Here is a 16,303-nt window from a genome sequence, read left to right as displayed (position 1 = left end):
CAAGTCCCAATGAGGTCCCTAATTTTCTACTCTTAGGTCATAATCATTTTGCCTGGCATATGTTTTCAACAGCCGTTCCCTTTATGTGGAACTAGTGTAGATTTCTGTAACTTGCGACTAAATGGTTGCTGTTTAAGAAATGAACCCACTGAAAGGCAAGCTTTTTGTGGGTAACATGAAGTCCCAGTTATGTGCCTAAAGAAATTGAGGAAGACATACGGATGAATAATATATATATATAAAAAATTATATATATATTATATAAATAATATATAAATATATATTTATAAATATAAATTTATAAAATATAAATATATAAATATATAAATTTATAAATATATATAAAAATTATATATATATTATATATATATATAAATCACCCCAGAACACTATTTGCAAGAAAGCCTACATATATGAATTTTCTTGGTTCATAAATATGATTCATACTCAGTTGTTTCTTTACTATTATAGACCAACAGATTTTATATTTACATTCATTTATTTATTCCAAAAATATTTACTAGAAAAAAAAATATCCCTAACTTCATGGTATGTGCTGACAATTCAAGCTACTACTATACTCAGCTACCACCACCCAAACATCAAAAAAATGTAAAAATGTAACAGACTATTCTCTATATTTGAATGTTTCCCTTTTTTTTTGATTCCACATATAAATGAAATCATATATTTGTTTTTCTTTATCTGACATATTTCACTTAGTATAATATCCTTTAAGTTCATCCATGTTGTCACAAATGGCAAGATTTCTTTTTTTATGTAAGTAATATTCCATGTGTATATATACACATCTTATCCAGTCATCAGTTGATCGGCACTTTGGTTGCTTCAATATCTTGGCTATTGTAAATAATGCTGCAATAAACATAGGAGCACATAAGTCTTTTCAAATCAGTGTTTTTGTTTTCCTCAGGGAAATATTCAGAAGTGAAAATATTGGATCATACGGTACTTTTCTTTTTACTTTATTGAGGAAACTCCATACTGTTTTCCATAATGGCTGCACCAATTGACATTCCCAACAAAAGGGCACAAAGGTTTCCTGTTGTCCACAAACACACCAAAATTTATTTTTTTAACTGTTATTTCTTGTCTTTTTGATATTGGCCATTCTCACTGGAGTAAAGTAATATTGCAGTTTTGATGTTTACTAAAGGAGAGAGGAGCAGAGGATTAGGTGAAACAGGTTAAGGGGACTAAGAGGTTTAAACTTCCAGTTATAAAATACATAAATCATAGGGATGAAAAATAAACCTTAGGGAATATAGTCAAAAATACTGAAATAACTTTTTGTGATGACAGGTAGTAAATACATTTATGGTGATCATTCTGCAATGTATAAACTGTCAAATCATTATGTTATACACCTGAAATTAATATATTATAAACTATACTTCAATGTTTTAAAAGAATCATACAGTATTATTCTTGAAATAATCCTCTTTATAAAACTATATCATTTCATGATCGTAATGAATCTTGTCATCCTGTTACATTCAGCATGTTTCCTGCATGACACAAATCACAGTATGTTTACAACACACCTCCTACACAAACATGTATCTTTTATTGTAGGAAAATATGTATCTGTTTTTTTCTTATGCTTCAGTTTGAAGTTGCAGAGCTTATTACAACTAATCTAAAACAAGTCTTCCTTAAATATGTGCTGAGTAAATGAATGGATTCAAATTTAAAACTAAGGAAGGGATATGCAATTTTAAAAAATCAAACCCATTTCTACCATGTATTTTCTTGACTAGTCTTAAAAGGAAATCTGTAATGATGCCAAGATAGGTATTGAGAAGTTATTGATTTTCTAATTAGAAGTTCTCCACTGGAAAAAATGTTGAACAGCCATATTCTTATCAGGGGGAAATTGATTTAGTTAAAACTTTCCATCTCAAATGTGCCAGCATGCTCAGAGATGAATAAGGTAGATAGATACACAATGCCATTCCTTGAAAAAGGGTAAAGATACATGCATTATTCTTGGTTACTTTTGTGCTGTTTTATATAGAGAAAGAAACTATGCATCCATTAGAGGCAATGGAATAATAGCCTCCACTGGACAAGAACATGAGAAAAAGCTTTCATTTCATTCGCTTCCTTTAAGTTCAGTTTCCTTATGCATAAAATGAGCCTAATAATTATATATCTACCTTACACTGTTTCTGTGAGGGCAGAATGAGATAATCCATGCAAAGGACAGTGCCCAGTTTATAATATCCACAAAATATTTAATATTTTTTAAAGTTACTAAAAATTTATTAATTTTCCAGTGTCGAATCCATACCATTTACCTGCTATTTTAACACCTTTGAATTACAGTTAAAGTTTAGTTGTCGCTTTTATTATAAAGTCCAAAAACTCACATGTGGGAACAGACAAAAAATTAATGCATGAATATATGGATGTATCATCCTCTGTTCAGAATGACAGGTCCAGGAGTTTTGAACTCATCAGTTGTTGTCAACAGAAATGCACTGGCTTTATTACAATACAAGGAAACTAGAAATTCACAAGTGACTACAGAGCTTTTTGGCTAAATGCAACAAGAAGGAGGCAGCAGCTGGCAAGGCCTGGGTCAGAAAGGATGATTTTTACTCTAGAGAGCAAAAAAGTGCTAATCTAGACCCTCCCCAAATAACTCAGAAGTAAAAAGTGTGTCGTATATTTACTCAGAACAAAATCCTTCCCAAGTGACGATTAAGAGTATGAAAATAGTCCTAATTAAAATGTACAAAAAAGCAGATGAGGCATTCTTAATTCTTTCAGTTCTCACAGACATTGAGTGCAAGATTATGAGAGAGAATATAATGGTCTCCTCACTTTAATCAACTTTTTCCATTTCATTAGGGTCAGATATGTGTCTACCAAATAATAAACATAAGCAAGATCACCATTGGCTGTAAGTGTCCTGTAATTATCCTTCATATCATAACTTTAAATAATCAGGAGATAACACATAGACTCTGAACTCAGATCTGAAGTTAGGCTTTGCCATCTACCTTCTACATGAACTTAAGCAAGTTACTTAACTCCTTACAGTCTCAATTTCCCCACCTAAAAAACAGGAACAGTATTACCTACAAGGTTTGCAAGGTTCTAGTAAAGATAAAATGAGAGAATTCATGACAACTATCTGGTCTCTAACAGTTATTTAATAAATGAAACCAAAATTATTGCATTCTTTGAATATGAAAGGAAGGCATGAAGTGAGAGTGATAAAATTCAGTAACTGCCCATATTTTAGAAAGCCATGATATTTAGGGGCATTTTCCTTACATCCATCCTACTTCAGTTATTGATGATATTTTCCACCACTGAATTAGTGAGTACTTCTTTTTCAGAGGTATTTACTTCTTTCACAGGTAGTTAAAACCCAACCTGAATTTTCTGTGGGAGGCAAAGGTCACAGAGTTATTAAATTATCCATGTTTATTTCCTAACTTTCCTTTAGCTTTGCTTGATATTAATTTAGTATTAACATCCAGGTTATTAAACTAATACTATGCTAGAGATTACATTTGAATACATTTTTCAGTGGGAAGTGGGATACATTTCTTATTGTGCTGTCTAGCTACAAGCAAACAAATGGTCATTTGATTCTTTTATCATTATCCCAACGAATAATATCAACCACAGAGATCACTAATGGGTTCCCCCCACGCACTCAAAGTAAACAACAATACAACATGATACATAACAGGCTTTAGTGTTATTAAGAGATAATCACATCCTTGGGACTTTCACTGAGCATAATAAGTGGCAGTGCTAGAATATGATTATCTCTCGATAACAAGGGTCCCTGCAGTTTTCACAAAGTGAGAAAAAAAGTCATTACTGTAGGGAAAATATGTATTTATTTTACTGAAACATAATGCTCACAATTTAAGCTAATGAATAGTGGCTCTCCCTGAGAGGACAGTACTACACAGTGTAGGAGGTTTCATTTCAAGGTTATACAGGCACCATCACCTTAAGGAGTCTGGCTTGAAGAGCCATATTCTGGAAGACTAATTTCTGGGGTCTTGACTACAAAGTAAACAGGACTGGAATAGGCTTAAGAACCTAGATATTTGGGAATCTATTTAAGACAGACGACTGAGAATAGCAATGGAAATGGCTTATGCTGCTTATCAGATGTAAGGTTAGAAATATGGGATTCTGAGCTTCACAAGTTGTCTGATGTAACATAATTAGGGCAGCTGACTTGAGGGGCTATAGACAGATGGTCCAGTTCACGTGAGGTCCTGAGACAACCAACCAATGACATCAAAATAGGAAATGGTGGTATATGGATTTAGAAATAGAAGAGTAAAAGAAAGAAATGGGCATGCATCTTTAGCACTACTCTCAAGGACAGGAAAAAAAGTTTATACACAAGAAGAGAGTTTCTTTACTTAATCAACAAGAGATGCCTGAGTGACTCAGTTGGTTGAACGTCTGACTCTTGAATTCGGCTCAGGTCAGAATGTCAGGGTTGTGATATTAAGATCTGTGCTAGGCTCCATGCTGAGTATGGAGTCTGCTTCAAATTCTCTCTCTCTCTCTCTCTCTCTCTTTCTTTCTCTCTCTCTCTCTCTCTCTCCCCCCGCCCTCTGCCCCTAACCCCACTGCTGAGTCACTAAAAAAAATAATCAGCAAGAAAATTTTACTCAACCTAAAATTCTCAGAATGGTGGTATTTTCTGATCCAACTCACAATGAAGAGATAAAAGCTACTCTTCATGTCCCATTTATTAATTAATAAAATGTGAGGATGCCTGGGTGGCTCAGTGGTTGAGCATCTGCCTTTGGCTCAGGTCATGATCCCAGGATCCAGGATTGAGTCCCACATCAGGCTCCCTGCATAGAGCCTGCTTCTCCCTCTACCTGTGTCTCTACCTTTCTCTCTCTCTCTCTCTCTCTCTCTCTCTCTCATGAATAAATAAATCTTTGAAGGAAAAGGAATAATAAAATGGGTAAGTTAAAACCTTCCTTAGAATTACTGGGACAGGGCAACCCGGGTGGCTCAGCGGTTTAGCGCCGCCATCGGCCCAGGGCCTGATCCTGGAGACGTAGGATTGAGTCCCACGTCGGGCTCCTTGCATTGAGCCTGCTCCTCTCTCTGCCTATGTCTCTGCCTCTCTCTCTCTCTCTCTCTCTCTCTCTCTATTTCTCTCTCTCCCTCTCCCTCTCCATGTCTCTCATTAATAAATAAATAAAATCTTAAAAAAAAAGAATTACTTGGACAGGTAAATATTGAATTTAAAAGACCCTGTAATTATTACTCTATATTTGCCTCTATTTACCAATATGCAGAAAGATTACTTTGGTAGACCTTAAAATGAAATAAAAATGCATCATGTTTCAAAGGTTCTGCCAGTGATGCAATTTAACTTTATTTGTAAGAGATAATGCTAGTAGGCAATACGTAATAGTTATTTTACTATAATATGCTTGGAACTGCAAACTTGGCATTGGAGCCTATAAGACATTATCCTAAAACAAACAAACAAAAAAGTCTTAAAATACGAGGGTGCCTGGGTGGCTCAGTTGGTTGAGCATCTGCCTTTGGTTCAGGTCATGATCTCAGGGTCCTGGCATTGAGCATCAGGCTCCCTGCTCATCAGGCAGTCTGCTTCTCCCTCTCCCTCTGCTCCTCCCCCAATCTCCTGCTCATGCTTTCTCTCTCTCACTCCTTCCCCCTCTCAAATGAATAAATAAAATCTTTAAAAATAAAGTCTTAAATTATGTGCAAAGGTATGAATTTTATGAGTTTACAAAAACAACCAACTAATCATTGCTCTAAATCAATGATTATCAACCAGAGGCAATTTTTTGGTAAAGTCTGGAAACATTTTTGGTTGTACAAATTGGGGGATGGGAAGTGAGAGTGGATTGCTACCAGCATTTAGCGGATAGATGACAGGTACACTTGCTAAATCTCCCATAATACACTGGATCCTGTTCTAAATATAAGCACTATATGCACTTAACTCATAATGTGAATGATCTTTATCAGTAGGTGTTTACATGTACAATTCATTGCTATGAAAAATTATTTCATCTGCCTCTATATACTAGGGATAGAGATGGAAAATAATTCTCTTCAAATGACTAAAGCCCATACACAAATGTAGGTGGCTTAGTCCCTTAAATTTCCGTTAAGGAAAATTATCAGGTTTGGCTAAATTCAATTCTGTCTTTCCCAATGGGAAAACAGAGGGGAAATGTCAATGTGTTGGCAATCAGCAAAACCAGAAAATGAAATTTTCCAGGGTTCACCATTATCACAAAAACTTGGAACAACTATAATGACAACCTGTCACTCTGCATTTTCAGGACATACATTATGCCAATGCTTGACATTCCACAATAGCATAATATGTCACGTTATGTGATGTGATGTAAAAATATATTGGACACTTAGAATTTGATACTTCCTATATGTGCATGCTCTTTGTTGGAGTTTCACAAATTCAGGGAATGGAAATACCTACATTTTTGCCCAGTAAATGGAAGACTAATGAAATGGGAGCATAAATCACAAGTTACTGTAGAATGATAGACTCCAAATATTTTCACATGGGTAATTCCATACACTCTAAGAAGAAAATACAGCATAGAGTAGTGATTGAGAGTTCAGAATCTGGCTTTCAAAAATCAGATCTCCATATCCTAGCTAAGTAACCTTCAGCAAGTTACTCACTTACCCTCTGTGCCTTACTTTCTTCATGTATTAAATGAAAGTACTAATCCTATTTGCCCCCTAGGGCTGTTGTGAGAATTATATACATTAATGTTTGCCAAGTGCTCAGTACATAGTAAAGGCTATTAAGTGGTTGTTCTTAATAAAAAAGAAACACCTATAGTCCTATATATTTAAATAAATTTTTCTGGATAGCACTGGTTCCTTTTAGTGAGCTTGCTGTTCTCTACTGTCCTATTCTCATAAGCCGCACTGGACTTTATTACTGGAGACTGTTGTCTAAGTGTTCAATTTGCTGAACATGAATTAAATATACAGTGCATACCTTTATGCAATAAAGGATATATTGGAGTTCAGGGTAAAGGAAACGTTGTCTGAAGGCCTAAGGGGCTCACAATCTGGTTCCTCAAGGCAGAAAATCTGTTCATGGCCATAAATGACTTGTACACACAGGTATCCTTTGTTTTTTGAAAGTTCATGTTATGCCAATTACTATTAGGAAAGACCTACATTAGCAGAGTACCTGTTTTCACTAATCAAAAGAAAATCTAAAAAGGATTTTCACTTTTATTATACACTCACACATACACACAGAGAAAGAGAAAAAAAAAGCACAAATAGCATTCAGTGTTTATTTTGCATTAAGATAGAGGCAGTGCATACCCTGAACACACCACCAAGCTGCTTCCCAGGAACTATACTCAGCATCAAACCATGGTAGCGTTGACACAGAACTGTGTCTAAGAGAGTTTGTGCTTTACCTTGATTTATTTTGGGCATCCGTTAAAAAGCTGTGTCCTAATCTATCAGAAAAAGTCTGAGAGAAGTTTTTTTGGGGGTCTGAGAATGTTCACAAAATTTCTATATAAACTAATGGTAATTGTTTTTTTCTTTATACCATTAAGGCTATGAATAGTTTCATTGAAATGCTGTATGTTCAGAAAGGAGGGGAAACCTATAATGGAAACTGGTAAGGACTTGGAAGTGTAGTTTCCATTCTGAAAAATAGGGATCATAGGGGTTAGAGTTTTTGAAAATGTGATCATAGGACTTTTGGTGGTACACAATATTTTTATTTTCTGAACATTTTAAATCTATGTATATTTAAGTTCGTATATATTTACTTTTTTATTTTCCACTTGTACTACATTTTCTTCTATTTATATTATTGATATAAATGTTCTTCATATGCGCAACTACTTAAAAATTCATTAGATTTACAGAAAATGTTAAATAGAAAATAGCAGACCTACTATGGACCAATGTTAAGAAATATGACCATACTATATAAATGTCCAGAACTGGGGGAAAACAAGATATTAAAAAAAAGGGAAATTCTGTATGAGTAGTTAGGTTTAAAAGCCCAGAATATGGGTTAATATGGGGCTCTTACTTTTCACTAGAAACAACTATTTATTCTGATTCTATGGAGGAGGATTACTAATTCCCACCACTGTACTTGAGAATATGCATCCTTTCCCAGATACGCTGCTATTCATGGTCCAGAAATCATCACAGCTTTCTTTAAAGAGAGAAGTACTAATTACACAGTGATATAGTTTTGATGGGAAACACAAACCCAACAAAATGTAAAATATTAAGCATGACTTGAATTTCTTCCCCAAAGAGGAAGAGATGTGCTGATGTAAAAGCCAAGTGCCTCCTGAACAAATGGCTGCTGAACCTGAGAACAAATCTTAAAGGTCAGTATATGTTTACAATATCATTGAATTTTTTCTATTACCATGAAGAATGAAATAGCAACTAAACAGCATAAAGGAGATGAAAGAAATAATATTTTACAACTTACTGAATTGAGCTACACACACAATAATTTCCAGGATTGATTTCCTGTCTACTTTTGAAGCAAATAGCCATCAATTTGGAAATCCATGCACAAGTATGTGAAGAATATAAACATTTTCTACTCAGTGGGAAATTTCTTTAGCTTTCTTAAAAGAAATTTAGTGCTACACATACACACACACATTTATAATGAAGATTGTATAATTCATGCCAACTTGAAATTTCCCTAGTTCACTATAAATCAGTTATGGCTTAACTGAAGTCCAGGGTAGGCACTGCGACATTTGAAACACTTTGAAAAATCATATTGGTGTCCTATATATTTAGAGGTATAAAAATGTTCTATGTATAGTCCAGATCCAAGAAAACCTGGTGAAATGATAACAAATAGGCTATAGAGTTAGAGAAGTGCTAGTTCAAACCTCATTTATTCTTTTATGACCAGAGGCAAAGTAGTCTCCTTTAGCTTCAAACTATACATTTGTAAAATGGAGGCCAGGATACCTTTATTGCCCAGGGCCTAGTACAGAGCACTAATTCAAAAACAGTGGCAGCCCCTCCTATTTTTGCTTCTCTTGAAACCCCACTGCCTCATTCTCACCTCATAATGGAACAAGTCACCTGCTGAATAAGTTGTCAGACTAACGTTATAGAAATCACCGCTCAATTTCTCTTCATAGTGGGTATATACAAAAGTATATTTCTGTAATAATTCATTTAATTCCCTAAAATAAATATTTCTTTTCACTCTGAACCATTATACCCCCCCCAAAAAAAATTAGCTCAAATATTATAGGAATAGTTCCATATTTCTTGATAGTACACTTTTGTTAGGAAAAAATAACACTTGTAACTATGCATTTTTAGTTCTAAAGTATACACATGTCTTGTTATGTTACTAAATTATACACATAATTAAATAGAAGCAATTATTTAAAATGATATAAAATATATACACAAGTTCTCATATGTTCCCCAACCTTAAATGGATACACTTGACTATGTGCCAGCATGCATCTCACCACTAGTAAGCCCCTTCCTGCAAAGAGATACCTAAATATAGAAAAAATTGAAGACTTGCAATTTTCGCCTTCCAGAGTATTGGGTATCACATTTATTTTAACCTGGGTAAATTAAATAAAACTGAACCAAAAAAATGAAGAAACTGATTTCAGGCACTGGGCAAAAGATAGCACAAAGCTGTGATCATTTAGAAAAATGAAACATACGAGGGGAGCTCCCAGTTTATCAGGACTTTATTTCCACTGGCACTTTCCAAACCACAGGAAACGGAAGTAAAGCCCAAACTGAAAGTAGTGGTGTCACTGGGTAAAACAAAGATTAGGGTTCAAAGCTATTTGTTTGTTCGGAATTTACAGGGTTAGATAATGAAAAGGAAGATGCTGTTCAAAGAAGGATCTGTAGACCTATGCATAGAAGTCCACTTGAGTCATTGGCTGAATGCTAAATTGCAAGGTATAATGAGAGCTTCCACAAGGCCTGGCAGAGAACAACCACTGGTGAAACTGCGATGCCATAGAAACAGATTCTATGGCTTTCCCAAGGCTGGAGATGTTGGAGATCCAAAAGCCAGAGTGGAAAATACTTTGTGAATGCTCCAAGTATTCCACTAAAACCATAAAAAAGTATACTCCTAAATTTTTGAGAATCAAAGTGATTTACATGGGTTCTATGTCTACTGATATTTACTATTTTAAAATTTTTAAATGAAACTTCTAAAAATATTTATTCATTTATCGATAATAAATCTATTTATATAAATAGAACATCTTATGAAAAATAATTATCTAAAACAAAAAAATAGAGATCAGAATGCATATTTTACACATTTGCAAATCATTTAAAGGTTTGCCTCAGCAGAAGATAATTTTATTCCTCTTTTTGTCTCTACATTTAGTCTATGTGATATCACATGTCATGTAGCCTTTGGAAAAGTCCACGAAGCCCTTGCTTAGTATTCTGAAAAAAGCTTCAAAATGAATGACCACCTAAAAATTTTGGTCACCTCCACAGGGTTCCCTGGACCAGACTCTGAGAACTAAACTAAGAGGAGACCTTGGAAGTAGAAAGAAGGAGGAACACACTGGAGAGATAATAAGAGTTAGAAAATATATGTGAGCAAAATTTGGGAAAAGATTTTCATAAATTTTAGCACGATATTTTTTCAAAGGATCTGTGATTTGCCAGGGTAGCATTCCTTGCAAATCTGTTTTCAGAGCTGCAGAATTGATGTGGGAAGGAAGAATGGATAGGAGTAGCTGATCTAGGCTAGTCAATCCCCCTGGAAAAGTGCCTGGATCAAGAGAACACCTAGGTGCAAGCAGACCCAAACACATATTTCCTAAATGTAATCTATAGACTTAGGAAAGGTGGGTCCTCTGCTTTTGGGAGTATACTCAGGTTTCTCAGGAGCCACCTATCCCTGTCCTAGCAAAACACTGAGAAAAGTAGAGGGAAGCGGGGTTGGGGGATGGGATAACTGGGTGATGGACATTGTAGAGGGCATGTGATGTAATAAGCACTAGGTATCATAAGACTGATGAATCACTGAACTCTACCTCTGAAACTAGTAATATATGTTAATTAATTGAATTTAAATAAAATTTTAAAAATTTTTAAAAATAAACAACGTTCACTGTTAAAAAACTAACATTTCACTAATTAGAATAAAAGAAAAATTGTCCATAATTATGAAAGTCAATATTGTAAGTATATTATTGATACCATGCCCAATGTTAAAAATGATGACCTGCCAATATTAGGTATAAAAACATTATTAGGGATCCCTGGGTGGCGCAGCGGTTTGGTGCCTGCCTTTGGCCCAGGGCGCGATCCTGGAGACCCGGGATCGAATCCCACGTCGGGCTCCCGGTGCATGGAGTCTGCTTCTCCTCCTTCTGCCTGTGTCTCTGCCTCTCTGTCTCTCTGTGGCTATCATAAATAAAAATAAAAATTCTTTAAAAAAAAAAAAAAAAGCTACAGGTGCTGGTCCTGTTCTTTAAAAAAAAAAAAAAAAAAAAACATTATTAATTTATGGTATTAAAACAGTGAGGTATTGGCTAGTGAATACCGATAACCAAGCAAAACAATTAGAAGTCCAGGCAACAGATGTTGATATATATTATAATTCACATATGTAATGGGAATTTTGTTTTCTGACTCAAACTTAAGTGGACAAAAAATGCCTTCCTTTCTAAAAATTAAAAAAAAGAAACAATGTTGGGATGCCCACGGGCTCTGTCAGTGAAGCAGGATAATCTTGATATCAGAGTTTTGAGATCGAGCCTCAGCTGGGTACAGAGATTTCTTTAAAAAATAAATAAATAAAGGAAGCAACGTCATGGAAAAAAAAACATAAAGACACATTTTCTAACTATTTTCTCCATCATTCCTCTCTTCCCATCCCACATTCTGCTCTGAAAACATCTGAGCCAGACCAATGCCATGGCCCTGGAATGTCATACCATACTTTAGATAGCACTTCTCAACTGAGAGTGGTTATGCCCTTCCCATACCAGAGGACACTTTACCATGTCTGGAAACATTATTTTATTTTGCTGAGTGTGCGTTATTGGTATCTAGAGCCCAGGGATATGGCTAAACATACTACACTGAACAGAATAGCTTCCATAACAAAGGATTATCTACTCCAAAATGTCTATAGTGCTGAAACTGAAAAGTCCATCTCAAGGAAATAATCTTGGTTTAGGAATTTTCCACCATAATCCTTTCCTGCCCATCAGCATAAACACAGAGCCACCTGCAGGAAGCAGTACAGTGTCAACACTGGCTACCTAATTTGCTTACATGGAGCCCAACAAACCTACACTCTGGCAGGACTACTCTTCTTAATCAAGCTTGCTTCAGTTCCAATGCAGCAGACCCCTTCCCCAGAAGACCAGCACAAACCTCTAACACACCACATCTTCCAACTAGAGTTCTGCAGGGCCTCAGTTCTGGCACAGCTGATATCAGGTCTCATTTCACAAGCAGACCAGAACACATCTATTTAAAATTTGCCATATTAAAGTCAGGACCAAACACTGCTCACAGCAGGCAAGGAGAGCCTCTGCAAGTGGCCTGAAGGAAAGAGCAGCCAAAACACAAGAGCAGAGTGCATGTAGCACACACCAGGGACACTCCCTGAAGCACCAGGCCATGTGTGCTATATGACCTCTTCTTCATAACCATTACTTTCAGGAGTGGGAGACACAACGGGTTTTTCTAACACACAGAGGAGGGCAGAGACTTAGTCACTGGGCTTGAGAAAAAAAAAATAAAAGATATCAATGAGATCCTTACCACAGAGATTAAAGAGTTAAAAAAAAAAGAATCAGAGATGAAGAATGCAATAACTAACATTGGAAACAGCTTGATGCAATGAACAGCAGGGTGGAAGAAACAGAGGAATGAATTAGTGACCTAGGGGACAAAATAATGGAAAATAAGGAAGCTGAACAAAAAAGATAAAGAAGAATTATGCAACACAAGAACAGACTTAGGGAACTCAGTGACCCCATCAAACATAGTAACATTTGTATTACAGGAGTCCCAGAAGGAGAGAGAGGGAAAAGGGGCCAGAGAACTTATCTGAATAAATAATAGCTGGAAACCTCCAAAATCTGTGCAAGGAAGAAGATACCCAGATACAGGAGGCACAAAGAAGTCCCATCAAAATCAACAAATCAGGCCAACATCAAGACATATTGTAACTAAATTTTCAAAGTAGTAATAAAGAAAAAAAAATCTTAAAAGCAGCAAGACAAAAGTCTGTAACTTACAAGAGAGCACCCATAAGGCTAGCTAGCGGTTTTCCAACAGAAACTTGACAAGCCAGAATAGAGTGGCATGGTATATTCAATGTGCTGACTAAAAAAAATCTGCAGCCGAGAATACTCTATCTAGCAAAGCTATCATTCAGAATAGAAGGAGAGATAGTTTCTCAGACAAACAAAAACTGAAAGAGTTCATGATCACTAAACCTGCCCTGCAAGAAATTTTAAAGGAGACTCTTTGAGTGAAAAGGAGAGACCAAAAATGACAAAGACAAAAGCAAGTAATGAGATGACAATAAATACATATTTATTAGTATCTACTTTGAATATAAATAGGATAAATGCTCTAATCAAAAGACACAATATCAGAATGGACAGCAAAACAAGACTCATCTATATGCTGACTATAAGAGACTCACCTTAGATACCCGCAGATTGAAAGTGAGGAGATGGAGGACCATTTATCATACAAATGGGTGTCAAAAGAAAGCTGGAGTAGCAATACTTATATCAGATAAAGTAGACTTTAAAATAAAACACAGACTGTAAAAAGAGACAAAGAAGGGCACTACTTAATCATAAAGAAGTCAATTTGATAAGAAGATCTAACAATTATAAATATTTATGTAGCAAATATGGGAGCACTCAAATATAGAAAACAATTAAAAACAAATATAATGAAACTAAAGGATAAAAGAATAATAGTAGAGAACTTTAACACCCTACTCACATCAGTGGACAGATTATCCAAATATAAAACCAATAAGGAAACGATGGCATTGAATGACACACTGGACCAGATGGACTTAACTGGTATATTCAGAACATTCCATCCTAAAATAGATCACACATTCTTTTCAAATGCACATGGAGCATTCTCCAGAATAGATCACATATTAGTTCTCAAAACAGACCTCAACAAATACAAGAAATCTAAAATCATACCATATGCCATTTCTGACCACAATGCTATGAAAATAGAGGTCAATCACAAGAAAAAAATTTGGAAAGATCACAAATACAGGGAGGTTAAACAATATGCTACTAAATAATGAAAGAGTCAATCAGGAAATCAAGGAATAAATAAAAATATACATGGAAACAAATAATAATGAAAATACTATGGTCCAAAACCTTTGGGATGCAGCAAAAGTGGTCCTAAGAGGGAAGTATATAGTAATTCAGGCCTAAGGAAACAGGAAAAATCTCAAATCAACAACTTAACCTTTCACCTAAAGGAGTTAGAAAAAGAACAAAATAAATCTAAAGCCAGCAGAAGAAGGGAAATAATTGAGATTAGAGCAGAAATAAATGGCATAAAAACTAAAAAAACAATAAACAGATCAATGAAACCAAGAGAGATTCTTTGAAAAGAATCAATAGAATTGATAAACCTTTAGCCAGACTCATCAAAAAGAGAAAGGAATTAAATAAATAAAATCACAACTGAGAAAGGAAAAATGGCAACCAATACCACAAAAATACAATTATAACAGAATATTATGAAAATCTATATGCCAACAAATTGGACAACCTGGAAGGAATGGACAAGTTTAACACAAACTGCCAAAAGTGAAACAGGAAAAAAAAAAAAAACTTGAACAGACTGATAACAAGCAAAGAAACTGAATCAGTAATAAAAAAAAAAAAAACTCCCAAAAAACAAAAGTCCAGGGCCAGATGGCTTCACAGAAGAAGCCTATCAGACATTTAAAGAAGAGTTAATACCTACTCTTCTCAAACAATCCAGAAAAAAAAAAATAGAAAAGGATGGAAAGCTTCCACATTCAATCTATGAGACTAGCATTAGTCCAATACCAAAACCATATAAAGATTCCACAAAAATATAGATCTTTTACCTCTTTGGTTAGGTTTATTCCTAGGTATCTTATGCTTTTGGGTGCAATTGTAAATGGGATTGACTCCTTAATTTCTCTTTCTTCAGTCTCATTGTTAGTGTATAGAAATGCCATTGATTTCTGGGCATTGATTTTGTATCCTGCCACACTACCAAATTGCTGTATGAGTTCTAGCAATCTTGGGGTGGAGGCTTTTGGGTTTTCTATGTAGAGTATCATGTCATCGGCGAAGAGGGAGAGTTTGACTTCTTCTTTGCCAATTTGAATGCCTTTAATGTCTTTTTGTTGTCTGATTGCTGAGGCGAGGACTTCCAGAACTATGTTGAACAGCAGTGGTGAGAGTGGACATCCCTGTCTTGTTCCTGATCTTAGGGGAAAGGCTCCCAGTGCTTCCCCATTGAGAATGATATTTGCTGTGGGCTTTTCGTAAATGGCCTTTAAGATGTCGAGGAAAGTTCCCTCTATCCCAACACTCTGAAGGGTTTTGATCAGGAATGGATGCTGTATTTTGTCAAATGCTTTCTCTGCATCTAATGAGAGTATCATATGGTTCTTGGTTTTTCTCTTGCTGATATGATGAATCACATTGATGGTTTTACGAGTGTTGAACCAGCCTTGTGTCCCAGGGATAAATCCTACTTGGTCATGGTGTATAATTTTCTTAATGTGTTGTTGGATCCTATTGGCTAGTATCTTGTTGAGAATTTTTGCATCCATGTTCACAGGGATATTGGTCTGTAATTCTCCTTTTTGGTGGGGTCTTTGTCTGGTTTCGGAATTAAGGTGATGCTGGCCTCATAGAACGAATTTGGAAGTACTCCATCTCTTTCTATCTTTCCAAACAGCTTTAGTAGAATAGGTATGATTTCTTCTTTAAACGTTTGATAGAAAAGATCTATATCCTAAAAACTATAGAACACTTCTGAAAGAAATTGAGGAAGACACAAAGAGATGGAAAAATATTCCATGCTCATGGATTGGCAGAATTAATATTGTAAAAATGTCAATGTTACCCAGGGCAATTTATACGTTTAATGCAATCCCTATCAAAATACCATGGACTTTCTTCAGAGAGTTAGAACAAATTATTTTAAGATTTGTGTGGAATCAGAAAAGACTCCGAATAGC

The 16,303-nt window shown here is 35.3% G+C and overlaps 1 protein-coding gene across 8 annotated transcripts in view; it reads right to left on the bottom strand.

The window, feature by feature from the left end:
- Positions 1-16,303, bottom strand: part of CNTN4 (contactin 4) — a 913,336-nt gene that overhangs the window by 678,682 nt on the left and 218,351 nt on the right. The window lies entirely within an intron of this gene.

The sequence above is a fragment of the Vulpes lagopus genome, chromosome 7, assembly GCF_018345385.1.
Source record: "Vulpes lagopus strain Blue_001 chromosome 7, ASM1834538v1, whole genome shotgun sequence".
NCBI classification, from domain to species: domain Eukaryota; kingdom Metazoa; phylum Chordata; class Mammalia; order Carnivora; family Canidae; genus Vulpes; species Vulpes lagopus.
This window is presented reverse-complemented; position numbering and strand designations above follow the sequence as displayed.